This window comes from Motacilla alba, chromosome 4, assembly GCF_015832195.1.
Source record: "Motacilla alba alba isolate MOTALB_02 chromosome 4, Motacilla_alba_V1.0_pri, whole genome shotgun sequence".
Classification (NCBI taxonomy): Eukaryota; Metazoa; Chordata; class Aves; order Passeriformes; family Motacillidae; genus Motacilla; species Motacilla alba.
In genome coordinates this window covers 26,160,440-26,169,832 of record NC_052019.1, presented here as the reverse complement: position 1 = coordinate 26,169,832, position 9,393 = coordinate 26,160,440, and the positions used below count along the sequence as shown (strand labels likewise).

Here is a 9,393-nt window from a genome sequence, read left to right as displayed (position 1 = left end):
TTGTATTCCCAAAAGCCTGTAGATGGAATAGGAGCAAGCCCGAGTTAATTGAGGAGAGATTTCTTATAAATACTCGTGAGAAGTCACAGAATAAAGTACTCTCAGGTGATTTATCATTCCAATGAGTGATTCTTCAAAATGAGCTTCCAGCAGAGCAATAGCCCCAACTTAAAGATAACAAACAGCTAAATGCAAAAAGATATAAAGGCTTATAAATACATGAAATTAATTTGATACTTTAGTTGAAAATATAACCTCTGCTGTGATTTTGCATTAAGCCAGGTCCGTTTTTAAAGAATAACGCCTTAAGTTTGCCTAGTTATTTGAAGAACAAGATTGTTGAAACTTTAAGTGTTTATCATGGAGTCTCAAGTAGACTTAATTTCATTCTTGATCTCTCTCTAGATGTACTAAACCCACTAAACTTATTCCATTTGCGCTGTGTGAAATCAGAATAGTAGATCCTGTCTAGAATGGGCTCTTTTTGTAAGCCTGTCTAACCAGACACCTCATAAAAAGAGAACAGCATAGGCTGGACCCTGCATGCAGCATTGTCCCTTAGTGGCATGTGGGTATTTCATCAAAAGCAGCAGCAAATTGACTTCATTAACAGTGTGATTCTATTGGGAAGCTTTTACACCATAGTGCCAATATACTGTGCAAGCCACTCATGTGAAAAATTTATCTTCTGCATCAGACATACTGACACAAAACAAATTTATCTGTCAGTAATAGAAAGACGTAGATCCTAGAACACTTTCACGTTAAACGTCCTGAAACTTTTAAGAAAGGAGGAAAAAAAGAGTGGAAAGTAGACAGTAATGAAACTACTAAAAAAAAAGAATATTCAGAACTAGCCCTGGCTGCAGACCCCAACAGATCTTGATTCTGACAAGATCCTTGTGGACGGAGCAGCATATGGAATTTAATGCCATTTATTGCATGATAAATTAATCCAGAATGGAAAACTCCAAACCTAATTCTAAGATAGCTTCTGACTCCTTCAGAAATTCTGGAAGTGTAAACAGCTCACTGAAAACATCATGCCAAACTATCAAATGTAAACAAGCTTACTGCTTAAGGAAAACAGAAGTAAACATTCAGAAATCAGTCTGTACTGAATAGTATCGATTAACACTGAACCTTGAGAGGCAAATTAGAAATCTTACACAGGGCAGACATAAAACCACAACCCCATAACACAAGACTGAACAGACTAAAAACTAATCCTTAAGCATGGCTCCAGAAGACAAAGGTCTACACAACTGACAAGACCTATAAGAAATAATACATTGTTTCTTGCAAGAGGAAAGGCACACTTGTCAAGTTTAAGATCACAAAGAGAAAGTACTTCTGTATACCTTCAAATTTCGTTTTCTTGCTTATTAAAACAAGCTGACTTAGGTGAGCCTAGAAGGCCACAAGTAGATCCCTTTTAGTGTATGTTTAAGCAAAGGTAAAAAGAAACCCTTCCTGTCTAGATGGGGATTCAATGACCATGTATGTGTAAATATATACATTTGTTCTTAACTCCACACCAACTCATTCTCCTGTCTAGGCAGTGGTGAGCATCTGCAGGCACTTCTATTTTATACCCTTGCTTAAGCATTCTAGGGAAGCACTGGCAGTAATAGGATACACAAAATTACTTGAAAACCTACCATTAAGAAAAATGTTTTCAATATTAAGACATAAGCTACGGAAAAGCATATACAAGCTCTCAATTGCTCAACAATAATGGTCTTGTTTTTTAAGGACCTTCTCACTGATAGTGCTTTACATGGAATATCGCATCATTTTCCTTGGTAATTTAAAATAGGCAAGGAATGGGCAACTTGGCAAATCATTGTTTACATACAGTTTGAGACAATCCTTTAGTAGAGAACATGTAAACACATACAGTGTAATGAAATAACTTAGGAGCTAGCTGATTGATCTCAGTGCTTTTGCATTACAAAATATCTCAAAATACTCAGATACCAAGAATTAAAGATTAAGAAGGCCTTTTCAATGGAATTGTAAATTTAAGAATAAGTTAATCAAATCTGAACACAAAAAGAAAATGTTTGTGTGACAGCACAAAAGTGTTTACATCCTTGAAACAAAGGCTTCATGCAGAAAATACCTTAACAAGAAACATTCAAAACACAAACTTTTGGTAGCATACTCTTATTTAATTAATACTGAATTTATTTCAATTAATCCACAAACAGTCAAATTACAGCAGGAATTGTTAGGAAACTTGTTTAAACAAACTGTGAGATGCCCGTTTCAACATGATCATTGAAGACATATCATTTAAGCCATTGCTTGTCTCAATTCTACTTCCAAGACAATACTTAGAGGTGACAACTGGAATCATCTCATATGAAGTCAAATCATCTACTCAGGAAATCATAAACTGATGTTGAATGTCACTTCCTGGCACACGTTGTCTTCATCCCTGTAAGAGAAGTTCTGTTTAAATTGCAGTCAGCATTATTCAGACACAAAACAGGTAACTGCTCTAAGGCTGAGCTACATGAACCTTCTACATTAACTTTAGGCCAGAGCCATTTCTCAAAAGAAATTACTTTGTACAGGATGGGATTTGCTTTTCCCATACCATTACTAAAGATTCCATTCCAGAGGATCAGCTATTTTAGAACAAGCAGACCCAGTAACTATCATTGGCTTTCCTCTGATTTTTTTGCTATTTGTTTTTTGCTAAATCTATATAAAGTTTTAACAGTCACCACGCAACTTTTTCACCAGTCGAAGCTAGTTTGCTTTGTTTTCCAGCAAGGAATAAATTAAACTCCTTCAGGAATAGAGGACAATGCAGCCACTACTGTCTGATAATCCTTTTCACAACTGCATAGCTGGAGACCAAACAATTTACAAGAAACTCTTCACTCAAGACATTAAGCACATAGGTGCACAAAGACTTGAGAAACCTGCGATATTAAGATTCAGATATCACAACAAGAGGTCTGTTCAAAATCTTCCTACGAACTATTAATAAAGTTAATTAGCACCTTCCTGCAGATCAGCAGTCATACAAATGTGTTTCTCCTAAGCACAATCCAAAGAAGAGTTTCAGCCTCACCTCTGGGTTTGCAAGAGAACTTCTGTACCCCTCTGTGTTGGCCACTTAAGACACTGCCAGACTTAAGAGGGCAAAGCATAAAAGGGGAGTAGATTTTAGTATATGATAGTATCTTCTTATCAACTAAATGATCTGAACTTACTATTTGCTCAAAAGATAGTACAATTTGCTTGAAATTTGTAAATTATCAAAGAGCAATATCAAAAACCATTGGCAAATGTCATTAGACAGGAGCACACTTACCTTCCAGTAGAAGGCATTATTTATTCCTAAGAAGTCCTGAGCATTGCTTCACATTTAGGTGTGATTACCCATGTCTAAAACATTTCAAGCATGAGGTTGCTATGTGAGGCCTCTAAACAACACACAAAAATTTGCAAAATTATAATTAATATTAACTAAAGTTAAAACTCTAAACTAAAGCTTATTCTACAGAGTTGCTACTATGTTGTTAAACATTTAAAAATTAGTTCTCCACAGAGTTGCAAAAGTCATTTACAAGAAGTTAATTTTTAAATTAAAACCTAGAGCAAATGGCAATTACTGGTTTACTCTGTTGATAAGGCATGTATATTAGCCCAGTTAAACTACATAGAACATATTTTTACCATTTTTAAAAATATACTGTAAATCATAAACAATGGAAAGTTTATTATGCCTAAATTCCTTTCAGTGCTGACACTACCGAGGTAAATTACAAACCCGGAGATTTGAGTGAATCTTTGCCAGATAATTCATTGCTACCTTGTGTCTACTCACAGATAGATATAGACACATACAGATAGATAATAGTATCTATTATTAGATATAATTTGTTACAAATTATACAGCACTCAACCAAGCGACTTTAAAGGACATTGTTACCGGTGAACTAGAAGACTGCAGGGAAAGTCCTAGACAGAGGTTTTGCTTTTCTTTGTTTGAACAATTAAGCCCATTTAAGCCCAAATCATAAGAGCCTACAGTCTAAACATGACAGGTCATAACTGATTTTTTTTGATGTGGCCTATAAAAAACTAAATTATAGCAGCGATTCAGATTTAAGGTCTGTGCAGCTGAATAACTGCGATTCAAAATACAGAAAAGTGCAAATGCTGACAGTTATTTTCGCTCAGACACATGGCAGCACCCCATATATCGGTTTGTTTTTAAAAACTCGCAGGATTCAAAGCCCTCCACTTCTGAAGCCCGAAGCCTTCTCTTACCAGCCCCAGGCTGTAGTAGCGGTGCTGAGCTCGGTGTGCCCCTCACCCATGGGCGTCCCAAGGCGTGAGCGCAGCCCGCCAGCGCTGCTCCTGCCCAGGCCTGCCGCGCTTGGCCTCCTGCCCATCGGGAGCGTTTCAAGGGCTCGCCGGCTCCTCGGGACACTCTGCGGCGGGAGAAAGGCATCAGCCGGGCAGCAAGGGACCGCGAGGGGGGAATGGAGGGACACGGAGCATTTGTGCCTCACGACAGGATACAGGGCGGAGGGAAGGGCTCCGCACTGAGTTTTAGTGAGGGAAAGCTGCTCTATCCCCCTGTGTTGACTCCCCGGAGCACCGCCAAGCTCCGAGAGGGCAAGATGTGAAGGGAAAGCCACACAGGTTCCGCCCCCCAGGCCCAGAGCCCGTCCGTGAGGCGCGCGGGCGGTTTCCCCTGGGAGCGGCCGCAGCCGGCTTACCGCGCACGCAGCCGGCGCACGAAAAGGCTGAGCAGGTCCTCACTGGCCTTTAAATAGCGCCACGAGCTCCCGCGAGACCCGCGCGGCTCCAGCCGCCGCTGCCTATTGGCGAGCGCAGCGCGCGTGACCTCGCGCGGGGCGGGGCGGGGCCGCGCTGAGGCAGAGCGCCCAGGAGCCGCTGCAGAGCCGGGCCATGGCCGCGTCTGAGGGGCCGGCCCGGTTAGTCAGCTGCGCTTCCTGCGGCGGCCCCCTGGGTCAGACCAGGGCTTTCGCGGGGACGTGCTCTTCTGTTCCTGCCCAGGCCGAGTTCTGGGTGCCCGGAGATGTTTAATAGCGGGAAACAAAAGTGTCTTCGGTGCGAAGTGGCAGCTGTGTAGCGGGTTTGAGGCGCTAAATACCGCTGATCTCTGTCTAAACTCCTGTCTAAGCCCTGCTTAGGAGGCTTAGGAGCTGTCTGTGAGGATGGTGAGGTAAAGCCCCGAGCCTCGCTAATGCCCTGGCGCAGAGCACAGGCAGCTCCCTGGGCTGCGCGCCAGGGGTGAGGCGGCGGCGCCGGGCCTGTGCTGCGAGCCAGCGCTCAGCGCGGGGGCAGAGCTCTGCTGCTGTTCTGCCCCAGATAGAATGGGCTGCCTGTCTGGGGATGCTACTAAGAGGTTTTGGAGTGAGTACGAGCAGATTAGCTTAAACAGGGAATTAGTAGTTTGTAGGACAGAGACTCTGTGTGTTGCCCAGCAAAGCTGGTAGGTAGGAATCGCAATATATCATGCAATGTACTGAGGTGGAAGGGACCCACCAGGATCTTCGAGTCCAGCCCTTGGCTCCGCACAGGACACCCCAAGAATCACACCCTGTGCCTGAAAGCATTGTCCAAACTGAAGTCCCTGCTTCTCAAATAGGTGTGTATATTGCTGAAAATTCATCCCTTCCTCTCTCAGTGAGAAACAATATATCCTGGCTCACGCCGAGTTACTACCCGCACAGCAACTGTAAAGTGCGTGGAAAGAAAATAACGAGTTGGCCCTCTATCCCTAATCTGAACCCGGCATTTAAATTACTCTAAACGGAGCTAAACCAGTCTGATGCAGCCTGAAACAAACAGTCACATAGTTGCAATCAAGGGATGAGTCTGGAAATTGTTTCCTAACACTTCTAGTTACCTCTTCTAATTCTTGACACAAAACATTGTTGCAGATTAACCCTGTGACGGCTAATTGTCCGGACATCAACAGACAAAACCGGTCTTAGGACTCCAGGTAAATCAGCCTCTGGAGATAAATTTGTGAGACATGTAATTTTAAGTTATTTCAAGTGGGCTCCTTTGCAATGACTATTTTCTACAGTCAGACACCCAAGTCAGATCAGTCCTTTTCCGTAATGTAGTCAAAAAGATGAAGTGGCATTCAACCAGTAAATTTTTAGCACTTATGCCAGTGGGATTTATGTCAAGTTAGGTTTCTTCTTTTCCAGTACAGAATGTAAACTGGCACTTCTGTTACACAGAAAGCCAGCAATCCACAGCAAACCAGTGATCAGTATCCATCCTAGCTGAGTATTTTAATCATTCACATAATCCTACACCTTTTTCTTGCCCCTCACAAGGTTTTTTCTGTTTTCCCCATACAAAGTTTGCATTGTTTGCCTTCTCTCTAGCTCCATGAAACTAACGTTTGTGTCTGATAGCGGCACAACTTCAAGAGAAGAAATGCAGAGTCTACCTGACCCGTCTGTCTTTTTCCAAACCCTCTCTATAGAATAAATTAACTGTCCTTTAATAAATTGCTGCAAGGATCAGATGTGGATTTGAGCCTCTTCACTTCCAGGTTAATTCTCCCGTTCCCTGTTAAAGTGCTGTAACCACTAAGTTGCTACCTACAGGGCTGCAGGCAGATCTGCTGTTTCCATGTGTGTGGGATGTAAGTTTTATCTGAATGAACTTCTCACCTGGGCACTGAGTCTGCCCACAATCTGGGTACTTTGGGGACTTTAGGGAAAAAACACAATATTGGTGGATCTGGGTACAGGTTAATTTTGAGATTACCCTGGATCACTTACTAACTGGGAGAAATACAGGCCTGGTCATGAGCAGAATTTGCAGGAAATCCAGTTATCATGGGGGCATTTTGAAATTTATTAAATGGCAGGAGGGTGCCTTGGGTATTTTGCAGATTAGTGTCGAGCTTTTTAAAGAGTTGGGTGAGCTGAACTAACTTGTTCAAATCTTGAACAGTGGTGCTCTAATTAGCCAAGTGTCTCTTTGTCACATGCAAAAATTAAGACTCAAAGTCACTGCTTTGATGCTTCTTACAGAAGAAAAGCTCTTGGAAACAATTTGTTTAACAACATCAGGAGTTTACCACAATGGGCAATTGTCATAAACATTTCACTTCAATTTTACTGTCTTTCTCCACACTGATATGAAGGAAAATCAACGAAGTAAAATCTCATTGCGACAGTCTTTGCAGATAGGTTCCCTGAAAAGTAGCATTGGTATTCAGTAGCATTAAATAATTGTCAGGTTTGGAATCTTAGAGTGTAATAGCCTTTTATTTACATATATATATATATATATATATATATATATATATATGTATGTATGTATGTATGTGTGTGTGTGGTTAAATTTGGTTAAAACTTTGAGATGCAATGTAATGTAATAAAAGTGTAATTTAATTAATTTATGCACAATTTAATAAAATGTAAAGGCTATTTTAAATTCTTGCTGAAAGTAGACTACATGCCACTTACAACTTATCTGTCCTTTGGGGTTTTTTATCCTCAGAATGTTTGCGAGTTAAAATTGGAGCCTGTAAAATAGAAGAAAAATAATAAATAAAATCTTTGAAGAAGAGGAAGGCAAGCCAGAATGATTATTTCCTTTTCAGAGGCAGAAATATCAATATATTTCTGTAAAAACTTTAGTTTTCTGTTATTTTTGCTCTTTTTGTTTGATAAATTACTTCCATGGTTAGAATTTTTGGTTACCTCTTTCCAGCCAATATGTACGATTAGAATTTAAATAGTATTTTTCCACCTGAAAGCACATTTTGTATAGGTAAGAAAAATGCCAATAAAGTTTTCTAGTGAGGTCCCTTGCTGAATAATGTACCTGATGAAGAGACCATTCTTCAAGAGTCTTCCTTCTGGAAAGGTGGGAATATTTTTACCTGAGTAGTGAGTGTGGGGAAAGTTAGTATTATTTAAACTGATGAAGCAATACACTGAAGTTCTAGTAGTCACTGTTCCAAGCTCTTAACAGTGTATTTGACAGTCAAGCAGAAGGAAAAGGGCAGGAGTAAGGGCAGGTATGATGAGATAATCACAGCTTCAGGCCACGATTGACTAGGACTGGCTGCAGAGGCTTCAACAGCCTCTTCATAGAATAGAATATAATGGCTTTCACTAAAGAGCTCTTAGACCCCTTGTATCTATTCAGTCAGCTGCTGGTACCTCAACATCAATGTACTTGCCTCTGTCTTATTCTGCTGTCTTTGGGCTTTCAGATCTGGTGTCTGACCAAAAAAAGATGACGTCAGATGCTCTGGCAGCATGGCAGGGTGGTAGAAATGCTGCAGCCTTTGAAACGTCTCCTTCAGAAGCTGCTCAGAGTAAGGCCACAAGAACAGCCATTTCAAGTCCATCCACACACCACAGATAGCTCAGCAGAGGAAAGACAGAAAGGGTCTTTGCATGATATATTCCAGCAAGGGTTTTATTGCATCCACCCCAAAGGGACCAGAGACAAAAGACAGAACCATGTCGTCTGCGTGACTTGGGTATGGGCTCAGTGGCCAGTGACCTGAGGGCAAAGGGCAACAACAAAGGGGGATGAGTAATTGGGGTGGGCAGTGTTAACTGGCCAGTGGGGGAGGCAATCTGATGTAAATTGGTAGTAGTGCTGCAGAGCATCATATGGGTTAAGTCCTCTCTGTCAGCTGAGGTGGAGAAAACTCTATGATATATTCTTCCAAGGCAAGGCCCTGGGGATGTCCCTGAGGGGGAGGAGTCAGAGGATTCAACAAGATGCTGTAAATGTGTTTTGTTTTCTTCTGTAAAGTAGTAATTTCTGAGAAAAATGAAAAGATGGTATTATCTACTTGCCAACTAGTAAAATGGTTAAACTAGCAAAAGGTAGACAAGATTCAGGGATCAATTTAATGCAGTTTTATTTCCATGCTTTATCTTCAGAATCCTGACAAGCCATACTGTCACCAAAACATGAAGTTTTACAGTATTTTGAATTAAGAGAAATAATTTCTCAGATAATTTGAAAATGTCGGGTAGGGGTTGCTTTGAAGATGACAGTCTTAAAGAATAATAATTGCAAATTTGGGTTGATATTTTGGTTTTAGACTCTCCACATCTTCTATGGATTTCCATTAATTGTTCATGGACTACAACTCACTCTTGCCATTAGAATTTCAGGTGCAGATGGAGTGGTTTCCATGGACCTGCTATGAGCCATGTGCTACAGATTCTATCCATAGGCTGCAAGCTGGTATTTGGCATTGCACTAAAGCCACCAGTCTGTTCTGAAATGAGGCCAAGCTTCATGGAAAATCTTGATTTCTCATTCTTTTGCCTACATATTTGCCATTTTGTTAAAGATATTTTGCTATTTTTTGGTAGAACATAATTTAATATTAGA

At 41.0% G+C, this 9,393-nt stretch overlaps 1 long non-coding RNA gene and 2 other non-coding genes across 4 annotated transcripts; all 3 read right to left on the bottom strand.

Moving 5' to 3' along the window:
* Positions 1 to 2,153: 2,153 nt before the first annotated feature.
* Positions 2,154 to 4,808, bottom strand: LOC119700836. 2 transcript variants are annotated; one of them, XR_005256895.1, is made up of 4 exons: positions 4,749 to 4,808; positions 4,294 to 4,457; positions 3,332 to 3,443; positions 2,154 to 2,443 (listed from the first exon to the last, which is right to left on the bottom strand). It is a non-coding gene; the product is annotated as an uncharacterized LOC119700836 (long non-coding RNA). The 2 variants fall into 2 exon arrangements; XR_005256894.1 differs by lacking the exon at positions 4,749 to 4,808 and having other exon boundaries at positions 4,294 to 4,742.
* Positions 3,044 to 3,162, bottom strand: LOC119700990. Its single transcript, XR_005256972.1, has one exon. It is a non-coding gene; the product is annotated as a small nucleolar RNA SNORA26 (small nucleolar RNA).
* LOC119700991 lies at positions 4,526 to 4,648 on the bottom strand. The gene has a single exon (XR_005256973.1). It is a non-coding gene; the product is annotated as a small nucleolar RNA SNORA26 (small nucleolar RNA).
* Positions 4,809 to 9,393: the final 4,585 nt, after the last annotated feature.